Genomic DNA, 14,775 nt, shown 5'->3' on the forward strand with positions numbered 1-14,775 from the left:
GTGCTGATAATTGGTTGTTACCACCCAAATAAGTTACCACCCAAATAGGTTACACATGTACATTGAGCATACACCCAATTTAACACACCTAACTCTAGGTACCAAATACAGAATTTTGGGTTAGCGCATAGGTTCTGGTCATGCCCTGAAATGCTATGTCCCTCCCATGTCCACACCCTTTTGTAGTTACACAATATACAGCTGATATTCAAAGTGATTTAAGTAGGTAGGAGAGGTGGGACGGACACAAGAAAGCAATCTGAAGATAAGTTTTCACTGTTTTTATAGAATTATTTAAGATTGAACATGTTTGGCAAGAAAATGATGAAAAAATGAGCGTGCAATGATTTAAAATCAGAGGACAACTCAAGGTATGAGATTTGTGGTTGTCCTTCAAGAATCATGAGTATACTATGTACATAAAAATTTATTTTGTATTATAAGTAGCTAAACTGAAGTTCAAACACATGATTTTTCTGTGGGATTTTGATTGTTATCATACTTAAATCACTTGGAACTTAACTGGGCAGTAGCATTGAATATCAACTCTGACCAGCCCAAAAAAGTAGGCAAGTCAGGGACAGTACAGGGGGCAGCACTCGTGAGGATCTGGCAGTTATGTAGGTACCAGCAATATCCAGTTCCGGGACCCACATAGCTAAATAGCCAAATCAGGACAGCTCAAAAGCTGTCCTAATTTCAACCACTTAGCTATTCAGGCCCCAGAACTGAATATTGTCCAGGACCCCCATAACTATGGAGTCCTGGGAGCCCTCTACTGCCCCTGAAAAAGCCCCCTTCTTCCCTTCCCCCTCCACCAGCCTGTGCCATTCAGAACCTTCTCCGTCCAATAGAATGTGCCCCCAACCCCCTTTCTCCAGTCTCAGTAGGCCTCCCTCTGGGCCTACCATAGCTCCCTGGTGGTCCAGTGTGGATGGAGGGGGCAGGAATAAGCTCACTCACTCCTGCCCCATGTGGCTGCCTAAAGAAAATGGCTACCATGACCTCTCAGAGCACATAGTACCATACAAGTACCACGAGCTGCCAGGAAAGGTTGCAGCAGCCATTTTCTTCAAGCAGCCTCAAGGTACAGGAATGAGTGGGCTTTGCTTCTGCTCCCTTTCCCCCACTGGACTACCAGGGAGCTAAGGTAGGCCCAGGGAGGAGGGTTGGGGGATGTTCAAGGGGGGAGGATAGAGGTTCTGAATGGTACAGGCTGAGGGGAGGGGGAAGGGAAAGAGGGGTGCCTATTTGGTGGCCAGGAGGGGGCTACTCCATACATGAGTCTTTTATGGATTTAGTCATTTTTCTTGCTTATATATTGTTGCTATAGGGCAACACTGTTTATAAAATGTTTATAAAACAAATATTTTATCATTTTTTTTTATTATTTCGCTATTTGTTTTTTGACATCCTATACATGTTCTTTTTTTAGTATATTTTTTTAGCATATTATTTGGTGTATATTATATTTATGTACAATTTGTTTATGTAATTATTTATTGGTTTTGTGTTTATAGAATTTTACTATTTGCATTAACATGGTGATTATTTTGATCTTTTTGATATTCTATTTATGTTCCTCTTTTTAGTATATTATTTGTTGTATATTATTTTTATGCATAATTTGTTTATTGTTTTTGCGTTTATAGACTCCTGATGTAGGCCTATCCGGCCAAAACACAACGTTGTGTCGAGTCACTTTTAATGTGTGATTGTTTTACTATCATTTGTTTGAAAACTATTAAACACTGATTATTTTAACTACAGTTTGGTTCCAATCTTTGGATAGCCTGGCTTGTATTCCTAATTTGTTTATTTTTCACGGGGGCTACCAGGGCTCCATATCGCTTTTAAATAGTTAATGCAACTCCTGACTGATATTCAGCTGAGGACTGCACAAGTGCAGTTAAGAGTTCATTTGCAGCAATATGTGCCAAGGAGAAACCAATAATTTCAATATGGGAATTTACTGGTGGCTCCTTCTGCAAGGTTATTGTTTTCATGCTTTCTGGATGTCTATTCCAGACATAGAAGCCAACTTTTCAAAATCATTAGGGATGCTAAACCCAAAGGAAATGATCCCTTCCTGAACACAATCAATGAGTTTGTATAATACTGGGGATGTTTAAGCACCCACAGAGCTAGCTCCTATGGCTCCAAAGGGATGAAGTTCACTCCCCACTACCTGCAAAATACCTCCAACTTGCTTCTATTAAGGAAACAATGAAAGCATTTTATTTCCTTAAGAAATATTGGTTGATGTTTCCTGAGGAAGAAAATGTTGGGAGCTTATTTCATATATCTGTGTGGTACTTTTTTTTTTTTTTAGTTTTTTGTTTGAATACTTTACATTGTAATGATAACATTTTTACTGTACTATTTTTATGCTGTGTACTGGAATGTTCTTATTGTACTGATGCTATTAAGAAAACAATCTTGAATGAATTTCTCAGGGAGTTGGCACAAAATAAATAAATAAATAACAAGTAAGCTCATTAGGAATGGTGGCTACATAGATCAGGAAATAGTGGAGTCAGAATGCAGATCAGGAGAAATGGAAATTTGCTGCTATTATTTTACCCCTGCAGTAGTACATGTGAGGAGGCTTCCTCACCATCATAACCTGCACATGTACACATAATATAACCAGAGGATGACAATTTGCTACACAGTTTGAGGAAGTTTAATTAGAATCTCCTGGTAATGACCTGTCATCTAGATGATGGCAGTAACAATGTAGTATCTGTCCTTCGGTTTTTATACTTCTTATATTCTGTGAACAGTGCATTGGGCCTGACTTAACATTGATTTTACTATAGATAGAGAATAAGGAAAAGCAATTTTTATGATCATAATGAAGAACTACAAAAGTCAGTTTCTTGATGCAAGTAAAATTAAAACTGGATTTACAGCCTTGCCAGGAATGGTTCTAGATAGTGACAAGGTGTCATGGTCTCAGGCTCTAAACAAACAGTCACGGACTCTGGAACAACAACATGAGCCCTTGGGCTACTGTTGATGAGCGGCAGCAGCAGGCAAAACCCTTCAACCAGGACTGGACTAAACAAGCAAGACTGGAACAACAGGACTGGAGATGAAGCTGTAGACAGACAAGACTGGAACAACAGGACTGGAGCTGAAGCTCACTCCAAGCTGTGCCACACGGCATTCAAGGATAAAGGGAAGCCACTCAGACAAGCTAGGGAACTAAGCCTAAATACAGACAAACAGAACTAAGCAGAAGAGCTAACTAAACCGACAGAAAAAAACAAAGCAGAAGTGCTAACCCTAGCACCCAGACAAATAGGAAAACCAAAGCAGAAGTGCTACATAGGCACACAAACTAGTAAACAGGGCAGAAGTGCTAACAAGTACACCGACAAACCTGGAGACCTTTGGCTTTGCAAAGGACCTGAATGAATGTCCACCACTTCCTTATAAAGGCCCTCAATAATGATGTCACAACTACAGGACAGAGGCAGGAAACACACTGAACACCAAAGTGAGGCTTGGACCACACAGGAAGTGGAAGCACTACAGGAAAGAGGCTTGAAACACACTGGAAGTAGAAACACTACAGGAAAGAAACAACAATGCAAGGGAAAAGAACAGACAAGAGCCAGCTCAGAAGCTGACCATCGGAAAATAAGGTGAGCCAAAGAGGGGTCACGACCACAGTCGTGACACAGGGTTCTGATTATGTGTAACTTTGGCCTGTTTAAAAAGAAAAACATTTTCATTTAATCAATAATTGGATATTAAAAAGTTGGAAACTCAAATAGGTAGATATCTTTTATTACATATAGAACTATGGATAGCAGGATATTCCATTGGGTCTTTTAGAATGATTTATGGATTGAAGAATATTTATTCAAGTGATACAACATTGTAATACAGTTGTATTATATGATATTATTGATGAATTGTTTAATTGTAATTTGTTCACTTTTGTGATTTTTTTTTAATTATTTTTATGAACGCCATTCTGTATCATGTTTTTCTGAAAATGGCCACATATAAATGCTGTTTTAAATAAAATTAATACAACATTAAGAGGCCCTTTTACTAAAGGGAGTTAAGATTTGAGCACAATTAGTGCATGAAAAACAGCTATTGAAAAATGTGTTAAAGTGTTTTGTCTGTTTGTGGGGCATGTTATGGATGTTGAATGGACATGGAAGCATTAACCAGACATTGCAATTGCATTAGCGTGTGCTAATTGGCTAACACTGAGTTAACACGGGAGCATTTAGCATTTCCTAAATAGGATGCAATAAGTGCCCTGGTGTTAATATTTTGCAAGTCCCATGAGCTAATGGAAAAATTAGAATGGGACCTGTAAAAACACAACACAAAACAATTATGAATCTGGGCTTAGAGTGCAGGAAAGTTCCGTGTTAAGATGCACTAAACACTGATTCTAGTGCCCTTTAATAAAAGGGCCCCTTAATTATCATTTTCTATGTTATCAGTTTTGCTTTATGGAGTGGTCTCAGCTTTATATTTATTTATTTGTTACATTTGTATCCCACATTTTCCCACCTATTTGCAGGCTCAATATGGCTTACATAGTATCGGATAGGCATTTACAGATTCCGGTGTGAACAAATACAATGTGGTGTTGTGGTAAGATGAAGTTCATAAGGCAGAGCCTCAATACGAATCATAGAGCGGAAGAGTAGCGTTATGTTCATTACATGCTTTGGTTTTCTTGTGTAGCCGAGGTCAGGCATTTAAGTTGGATCAGGAGGGTATGCCTTTTTAAACAGGGTAGTTTTTAGTATTTTCCGGAAGTTTAGGTGGTCGTATGTTGTTTTCAAGGCTTTTGGTAGTATATGATACAATCCCCCCATTTTTAAAGAGAGAAAGGTGGAGCTGAAATCTTAGAAGCCAGTTTTCAGTCTGTGGCAGTCCGTGGTTTTTAAGCTGCTGACAGCTGTGGCAGGATTAAGCCTACATATTCAGTGCTGGGCCATGTCTAGGCACTGGAACTGGATATCCAGGTCAGTCAGATATTTGCTCTGAATGCCAGCAGATTGCCTAGCACTGACTGGGCAGTTTAAAACACTTATTGTCACTCACAGGGTGCTCCCTACTAACTTGCCCGCCTACCTTTCCTCACTAATCTCCCCCTATCAACCCTCTTTCAGTCTATAAAAATCATCTCACACTTCCTCTGGTTCACTGTTCTTGCCTCCAAACTACACGTCATTCTGACTTTATTTGCACAGCCCCTTTCCTATGGAATTTCCTATCTCGTTATCTCCGCTAAGAATGATGATCTCTTCCCAAATTCAAAGCAGCACTAAAAACTTACCTACTACTATAGCGCTACTAGACATACGCAGCACTGTGCACTTGAACATGTAAGAGACAGTCCCTGCTCGACAGAGCTTACAATCTAATCAGGACAAACAGGACAAATAAGGGATAAGGGAATTATTAAGGTAGGAATGATAAAACATACATGGAGGCAGTAATTGGACTGTGCCACTATTTAGACTGTACTTACCTATTTACCTTAGCTTTCCAGAATTTTGCTGGGCCAGAGATTTGGTAGTCCCACAGTCTAGTCCGGTCTGTCTCTGTCTTAGGTGTTTACTCAAAGACTCGTAGTATTGAGATAGGGATGCATGGTTTGTTTGTTTTTTTTCTTTCTCCTTTTGCTCTATCCTTATCTGTCTTGTACATGGAGTTCCTTTCCGTTTCTATTTAGACTGTACACAGCTTTGATTTTTTTTTTTTTTGTGAAAGGTGGTTAAGCAAGTACCCAATAAACTAAACTAAACAGTGGCAGTCAGAGACGATATTCAGCAGCGGTGTCCAGTTAAGTGCCTCTGAATATCGGCAGCTGGGACGCTGAGCATGATTTAACTGGGTAGGAGCCTCTTCCTTCTGGTTAGATCGCTGTGAATATTGAGCTCTTAAATATTAACCCAAAATTTATGTTCTTCAGCTCAACTTGCAATCCATGACCCATGATCAGTTAACCTTGATTTAAATGATGAGAGTAGGGTTGGGCTGCAAATTTCAAAAGGGATCATAAATCACAAGGCTTGTGCTTTGTGCAGCATGCATTATGGAATGGTTCATCTCCAAGGCAATCAAAATTATAATTAGATAATGTTTGCTGTAAATTAACTAATCTAGCTCCTCAGTGATCGCAGTCTAAGCACAACATATCTCTGCATTTAAAAAGAATTCATCTTGATATGACAACAGCATTTTTGGCATTCGCTCACTTGCAGTTAATATACTTACCCAGATGGGTTTGGAATAATGTAAGCAGCTCCAGAATTAGGGTGTTTTGAATTTAAATGGTGAATATTTGCCTACATATCTTTCTCAAGTTTCTAATTTGCTCTATTCCAAAAATCCATAAGGCTTTTCTGTGCACTAGCAGTTAAAGTCAAAGCAATTTACTGCCTTGGTAATTAGGCTTTTTCCAGATGCTTTATTATGATGGTGTGCACCTGCACAGCAGCTGATGTCTATAACAACATTTGGTCACTCATTTGATACTCTTTTGATATGCATAGCTCACAATCGATGGGTTTGGGATTCAGGCCATCTAAGATTGTTTTACTTACTATGGTATTGCCTATAAGAAAAGTTATAATGTGATTTCATCTAGCACACAGCACAGATTTGAAATTCCATATAACTATTTCTCCGACATATAAACAGAGAAAGAAAGTTTTACTTAAATCAATTATTTCTCAGGCTTAGTTTGAACTTTGATGTAAAACAGTCATCATGGCTGACTAGTGATTTGAAAAATAATAATAGCATTCACCATAATTGGTATGATAAAATCATTTGCTGCAAGTAGAAATGATTGGGTTATCCTGAATTACTATGAAATATGAGAATTGAAAGGACACTGGACAAGATACATGGAAGCTTTATTTAAGATGGTGCTGTATCCACTGCACCATGCATCTATCCATTCTTCTCCATCAACCCCCCCCCCCCCCCCCGCTTCTCTTGAATTTCCACTCATTTAGGGCTCCTTCTACCAAGCTGCAGTAAAGGGGACCCTGTGGTAGCATTGATGCACTAAGGGCCCTTTTACTGCAGTGGGTAAAAAGCCAAAAAAAGGAAATGGCTGTGCGGTAAGTAAACATTTGCCACATGGCCATTTTCAGGGGAGTCCTTTCCAGCACCTATTTAGGTGATGGTAAGGGCTCCTGCACTAAGCCATTGGTAACACTTTCCAATTACTGCCAGGTAACCCCCCCCCCCCCCCCCCCCCCGTTGTAAAAGAAATTCCAGTCTTGCCGTAAAAGGTGAATGCTGGGGGTTGCACTACCACTGGCTCCCATATTAGGCCGGCGATAGCGCCGGATTGATGTGCGACAAAGCAGTGGTAACTCTACTGCCACTTTGTAAAAGGGCCTCTTAATCCTTTGGGAAATAAGCTCACCAAGAATGAATCCAGAAGGGAAGGCAGCAGGAGGAGACAGAGAAAGGGAATAAATGATAAGGCAGAGATAGCACCATTTTAATTCCTGCAAATGAGAATGGAGATGAGCATGGCATCAGGTATCTTCTGGTTTTATGCATCAGCTGAGTCTGACGAAGGTTTCCCATGCTTTCAGGTATAACAGAAAAAAAAGAAGGGAAAATATACACCGGTAAGATCCATAACTTTCCTATGTCGTTTGGTTGAATGAATAGGTGAGAGGTGCCACCTAGATATCTGATGCTCTCTCCATTAATGCTTGAGGGCATCATTGTGTGGGAGACAGGAGGGCGAAAACTCATGATCTAAGTGTTGTTATGAGTGCTCTGTCAGCTCTGGCTAGGACTGGTTCCTTACAGTTGCTGGATCCTCTGTTCAAAACAAAGCAAAGAAAACAAAAAAAAACAAAGCGTCCAATCTTCTCAAGTTGAGAAGTTTAGTGTTAATGTTTAGATGTGGAAACTATGATCACTGGGAAGATGTAGGCCAGGTCAAGGGTGTCACTGGTCGGACTTCCAACTCCATCAGAACTATTGGGCATGAGGAACTGGGTTAGACGACATGGATGGGAAGAAATGCATCTCTGCAGATAGCCGGTGAGCATAGGCCTGTGTGGCACTGTCAACTGTGTAGGTCAAGGGGGGAGGAATAGAAGGGAGCAGGCTGCAGCAGATGCAATATTCTTAGCAGCAGAAATGTTTAAACAAGGAGAGAATGAAGTACTTGCCAATAAGCACTTTCACATGCTGTTGCCAGCTAAGCTCACTGAAAATGGGTTCTCTAATTGGACTCTCCTAGATTTTGTGAGAGGTGGTAAAGGACAAGTCCATAGACTGCTATTAAATGGACTTGGAAAAATTCCGCATTTTTAGGTATAACTTGTCTGGAATGTTTTTACGTTTGGGGAGCGTGCCAGGTGCCCTTGACCTGGATTGGCCACTGTCGGTGACAGGATGCTGGGCTAGATGGACCTTTGGTCTTTCCCAGTATGGCACTACTTATGTACTTATGTACTTATGCAAGTTGGTCCATAAGAGGAAATAACAAGGTGATGGTCCCTAAGAGGAGAAATAGGTGATGGTGTAAAGCTGGCCCTAATCTACTGCCCTAATGCAAACTGCTCTGTACCATATCAGGGCCCAAACAATCAGCATTTATACTATCACCACCTATATATCTATACCTATATCTAAACTCAAACCTCAACAAGGCAATCTCCTAGCCATAAAATGCCCACAATTCAATATATATGTTTTTAAACTGCAAGTAATAATATGTGAAATGCACACTAAAGGATTTACTGCTGTTATATTAAATAAAAAAGCCATTCAAATAAGAAGGTACCTTCGGACCATCAGAGGCGGTACTCCGCTGTTCATATAGTGGTGCAGTAGTAATTTCCGCCTTTTCTTATCATCGGTCCTGTTTATTTAAAGAAATATACTTGAATACACTTCAGAAATTCTTGAGAAGAGAGGTGTGGTAGCCATGTTAGTCCACTTTGGAAATTCTTTGAAATTACAAGATATATGTACTTATCTTAATCGGTGGTTTCAAGAGACTTAAAATTCAATCCTGTATGCATGTCTCATGGGGCAGTGCATCGATACTTGTTTCGCTTCTGCTTTATAAAGGCAAGCCCCTTTTAGTCTCAAATCCAAGTACTTAGTTCTTCACCCTCCTACACCAGCATCAAAGGCCTGTTTTAACATGAGTTTATCTATATATCTATAAAGATATATAGAGGGAGTAGTAGCTACAGACATATAGCAGTAGAAGATGTAGATATACAGTATAGAGAGGGAAACATGTTAAAACAGGCCCTTGATGCTGTGGCTCAAAACTCCTATCAAACTTACGCACATTAATTACATTTTCCTGACTGGTACTAAACACAGCAAGTAAGAATCATAACTTTTATGACTTAAAAATGGTGCCTATTTAACATAATTTATAAATGATCTGGAAAATGGAATAACGAGTGAGGTGATTAATTTTGCAGATGACACAAACCTATTTTAAGTTGTCAAAGCACATGCAGGTTGTGAAAAATTGCTTGAAGACCTTAGGAAACTGGAAGACTGGGCATCCAAATGGCAGACAAAATTTAATGTGAACAAATACAATGTGATGCACATTGGGGATAATCATCTAAATCATAGCTACCTGATGCTATGGTCTACCTTAGGAGTCAGCACTCCAGAAAAAGATCTAGGTGTCTTTGTAGACAATACGTTGAAATCTTCTGCCTAGTGTGTGGCGGCAGCCAAAAAAGCAAACAGGATGCTAGGAATTACTAGAAAAGTGATGCAAAGTAAAACCAAAAATATTATAATACCTCTGTATCGCTCCATGGTGCAACCTCACCTTGAGTATTGCATTCAATTCTGGTTACTGTATCTAAAAAATGATATAGTGGAATTAGAAAAGGTTCAAAGAAGAGCATCGGAAATGATAAAGGGGATGGAACTCTTCCCATATGAGGAAAGACTAAAGAGGTTAGGGTTATTCAGTTTGGGAAAAAAGATGGCTGAGGGGGGATATCATTGAGGTCGATAAAAGCCTGAGTTGTGTAGAATGGGTAGAAGTGAATCGATTTTTCATGTTTTCAAAAAGTACAAAGACCAGGGAACACTCAATGAAATTACATGAAAATAATTTTAAAACAAATAGGAGGAAATATTTTTTCATTCAAAGAACAGTTAAGCTCTGGAACTCTTTGACAAAGGATATGGTAACAGCGGTTAGCGTATCTGGGTTTAAAAAAATGTTTGGACAAGTTCCTAGAAGAAATGTCCGTAGTCTGTTATTGAAATGGACATGGGGGAATCTACTGCTTGCCCCAGGATTGGTAGCATGGAATGTTGCTACTAATTGGGTTTCTGTCAGGTAATTCTGACCTGGTTTGAGCACTGTTGGAAGCAGGATACTGGGCTAGATGAACCGTTGGACTGACCCAGTATGGCTATTCTTATGTTCTTAGTAAAGAAATGCATATTTGGCTCTTGGGTAGACCCATCTGCCCCCTCCTAGATCACATGGAAAAACTCGATGCTTGAAATGGATGAATGTGTTCAAAGTATGATAACGCATCTAGTGGCCTTGGGCAAGCACCAATACCGAGACCTATTTTCAGAATTTCATTACGTTCCATTCTGAATCAGACTCCTAAGATCCTATCATTACTACTTGACTACATATAGGGTGGAATAGTGGAGGGGGTTGTTGGAAGGAGTTTACAGGATGGGCAGATTGGGGGAGGAAAAGGGGGGGAGGGTATATATTTAAAATATCCAAGAGTCAAGATCAACCATCATTTGGTTTTTTACATGTTGTGTTTTCTTCCTGCTATATTAATGTTACTATATTATGTGCTGTTGAAAGTTTGCTTTTGTTTGTGCAGTTTTGTGCAATATTCTTGACTTCTGGACTAATAAAGATACATTTAAAAAAGTAGAAGCTTTAGTGAAATGAATGCCTCAGTGGCAACATCTTGGCAATGATTGTGCATTTATTTCAAAAATAGAATTGAAAACAGTAACTTACCACAGCCAAATTTTTGTAATAACATTTTCAATCTCTTTTACATTCAGGACTTTTATGAGAAAAGTCCATTTCTGTGTAATATTGAATTACAAAAAAAAAAAAAACCTCAAAAACTTTTGTTTGTTTTTGAAACAATGGAGCATGACACTTGGTGCAAATTGTTTTTAAATTATTTCAATTCGCAAGCTGAATAAGATATTAGTTAAATCTGCAACAACAAGCCAAAATACTTTACCTTAAAAGTCCATGTTGAACTGGATTGGCAGTGGGAAGGTTTTGGTGAAGAACACCTGTAGACTAAACAAAAATGAATTATTTTACTTACCTGTCATACATATGTCAGGTAAGTAGTTACAAGTAAGAGGGAAAAGTGGTCAATATGATTTTCGGAAGAGGTGGTTGAAAAAGTAGCAGCAAAATGTTTAGCATTCAAAAGGTCCATGGTATCTCATAAACTTAAAAAAAAAAAGGAAAGAGGGAAGGTAACCAGTACAGCAAAGACATGAATGGAGGACAAAAAACAAGGCAATACGATTATTTCTGGAAATGCAGAATGAGTATCAGTATGGTTTCAAGATTGGCTGAAATGTCTTAAAATACCAGAAGAGTACCTACAGAGCACCAAGATAGACTGGGAAGCCTTTCCGCCTTAACATCTCATGGTACTGAGGACTTCAGTCACTGAGAAAAGCCTAGTATCTGCTGGTAAAGGAATTTTCAAGGACCAGGAAACACAATGTTGGGAGGGGGGGGGGGGGGGGGGGGGGGAGGTTGCAAGTTACAGTCCTGCATTGGATATTTTTCTCCCAGCACAGGAACCTGTAGTGAAGATCTTCCTGGCTGGGAGTACTTGGTGATAAAATCCTGAGGGTGATGAGAATAGATTTTCCTGAATTATTGTAACCTTCAATTTCCAATTTTTCTTAAAACAAGTTTGTATGCTTGTAAAATTGAAACCTAATAAATAAAAAATAAAAAAAATCCTGAGGGATTTAGATATAGAAAAGAGTGGGCTTGTGATAAAGGTTAAAAAAAAGCACTAGAAAAGGGCAATCACTGAGAAAGTAGTGTGGACAATGGCATAGACAGTAGCAGCTAGAGTGGCACAACTTACAATATAATGGAGAAACAGCAGAACAAGAGAGAAAAGGGGGAAATGCTTTTTTCTTCTTTCTTCAAGTTTTTATTTTCTTATTTAATTGTACATTCTATTAAAGATACCCACAGGAAACTAGACAGCAGGCAGTAACAGCTGCTGTGGAAACTGGCAAAAATGAGCTTCAACAGAGTTCTATATTCATTTCTCCTCCTGGTCACATGGAAATTGAGGGGATCTAAGCAAAAGGATGTTTGTCTTTAGAAAAGCTAGCTTTTCCTCTAACTGTGGCCATGAGCAATGAATATCTCTTGCAATAGAGAATACATATTCACAGGGCATGCTAACAGATAAGAAGGACAAGATGTTCTGGGCAACTTTGATCATGTCTGGCCAGAATGCCAAGAAGTATGTGGCTATGGCTTCGATTGGATTTCCAGATATTTCTGCAGAGGTCTCATTAGTGGCACTCTGGTCTCTGCCATGCATCACTGTAGACAGATTTTCTGTTATCAAGATTTCCCTATGCTGAGGTTTACATGGGGACTGTGGCATTGTGAGGAGAAGGAAGTGACAGCTGTAGCTGGTAGGCGACTGATCACGGTACCACTACTGCTTGCAGTGCCTACAATTTCCCCTGCTATGTCACCACATCCTCTCTGTTTCTCACACTCTCTTTCCTTCACCTGAATCACCAGCTTCTCCCTCCAATAAGTCAGTGAACTGGACTGCAGAGCAATAGTTCCTTTCACATGTGGGTCTCAGAGAGTAGATAGCACATACATATCCAACTTCATGAGGGGTGTCACCCTATTTTCTAATTGGACATACAAGAAATCCATCAGTATTAGAAACTCAGCTGTGAATACCCATCGCTGTGGAAAACACTCTAACTTTACCCATAGCGTTCCATCATGGCATCCTTGAAGGTTTCCAGGGCATTTATGTTACGAGCAATATTTTTCTAATCCTGTGATTCTTTCAATACCTGCCTTGGTGTCCAATGACATCAAAGTTGATGGAGGGCTGCCTCTCCAGCATTATGGTGCCAACATTCTAAAAAGGTCATTGTGCAGATGCCCCTGCTGCTTCCTGCTTTCATGCAGTTCATGCCCACCCTTCACACTCTAGTGAAAATATCCAGCTATTTCCAGCACTTCTTGATTAATAGCTTCATGACAGCTCTGAAGACTAAGGAGTCTCTTACTATCAGATGCAGCAAGAGTTTAAAGCATCTAATAGCACCACCACCACCACCAATTCCCCCCCCCCCCCCCCAGTACTTTCACTGCAGTGATCCTATGCATTTGACTATTTATTACACACATACAAATGCCAGGAAGCATGGCAGTCCATATGTGGCCTAATAGCCATCCCTAGAGCACTTCTGCTATGATATGGGCCCAAATATGGCTATAATCTATGCAGTGCAGCCCATGGTACACCTCTGTAGGAATGAGACCTCTGCCTATAGCTTAACAAAGCTTGTTATTATACCTCTTGCAATCCATAATTCAGAGGATGCTTTAATTCAGCTTGACCTTTGTCAGTATTTTCCAAGGTCTGCAAAGTCAACAGGAAAGTCCCCTGCCCCACTTTGACTGTTATGGTGGGCAGTCTTGGCAACATGTGCTTATTGTTTTGGAACAGTGACTCTTGAACAAGGTGACCCAGCATTTGCAGAACCTAGGTTTGGAGAAAACCTTCCAGAATGACACAAAAAAAAAAGTCTTGTGGTTCCTCAAGTCATAATATCTGGAGCCAGAACTGTTTGTTTACAACCTCCTCCTGGACATGACCCCTGACAAAATTAAGATAAATGGAGCATCTTAAAGGCCATAAATCATCTGATAACCCAATCAGATCTGGGCTGGAAATTGTCTCATGTCTCCTTTTAAGCTCTTAAACTAGTTTATGGAATTGCCTTTCATATGTGTAATCAATTGCAGTCATACAATCAAAAAATGTTTGATAGAAACAAGCCTCAAATGCAATGAAGGTTGAAAAGTTCTTTTACAAGTTTTCCTCCTGAAACAGCATAACATTTGCAAAATAAGATGATCTTGTTAGGGATTATGGGCACTTATAGTATCTTGCCATTGGATGATTTATTTTGGGACTGACTTATTGAGCTTTACAACATTAACGACAGTGGGAAGGCAACAGAACTGCAGTGCTGCAGCACTGTTCAGCGGAGCCTGGAAGAGTGATTGTTGGATCAATAAAACTTCAGTCTTGTTTCATAAGATAGGTTTCTCTGGCAAGCTTGCATTTTTAAAAAATATTTAGGGCCCTGTTTACTAAGCAGCTAAACATTAGCTTGCTAAATGCTAAAGACACCCAAAGGCATATATGGGTGTCTCTAGCATTTAGCGTATGATAATTTTAGGTGCACGCTAAAAATGCTAACGTGTAAACAGGGCCCTTATTGATCACTGTGAAGGTGGTTTGTTGATAATCATGGTTGTGAACCCTTTCATTTTTTGTGCTTTGACTCATTCACTTGTGGAGTTACCTGTTTTTGTATTGAGATGGAAGATTTTTGGGAATCAGTTGTTTTTCTCTGTTTGGAGTTTTTTTGCACTGATTCTTTTTTTCTTCTTAGTCTTGGACACCAAAGATATGAAAGGGACTCCTGGTGAAATAGGGGGCTGTTTTAATAGAT

The sequence above is a fragment of the Microcaecilia unicolor genome, chromosome 1 (assembly GCF_901765095.1).
Source record: "Microcaecilia unicolor chromosome 1, aMicUni1.1, whole genome shotgun sequence".
Classification (NCBI taxonomy): Eukaryota; Metazoa; Chordata; class Amphibia; order Gymnophiona; family Siphonopidae; genus Microcaecilia; species Microcaecilia unicolor.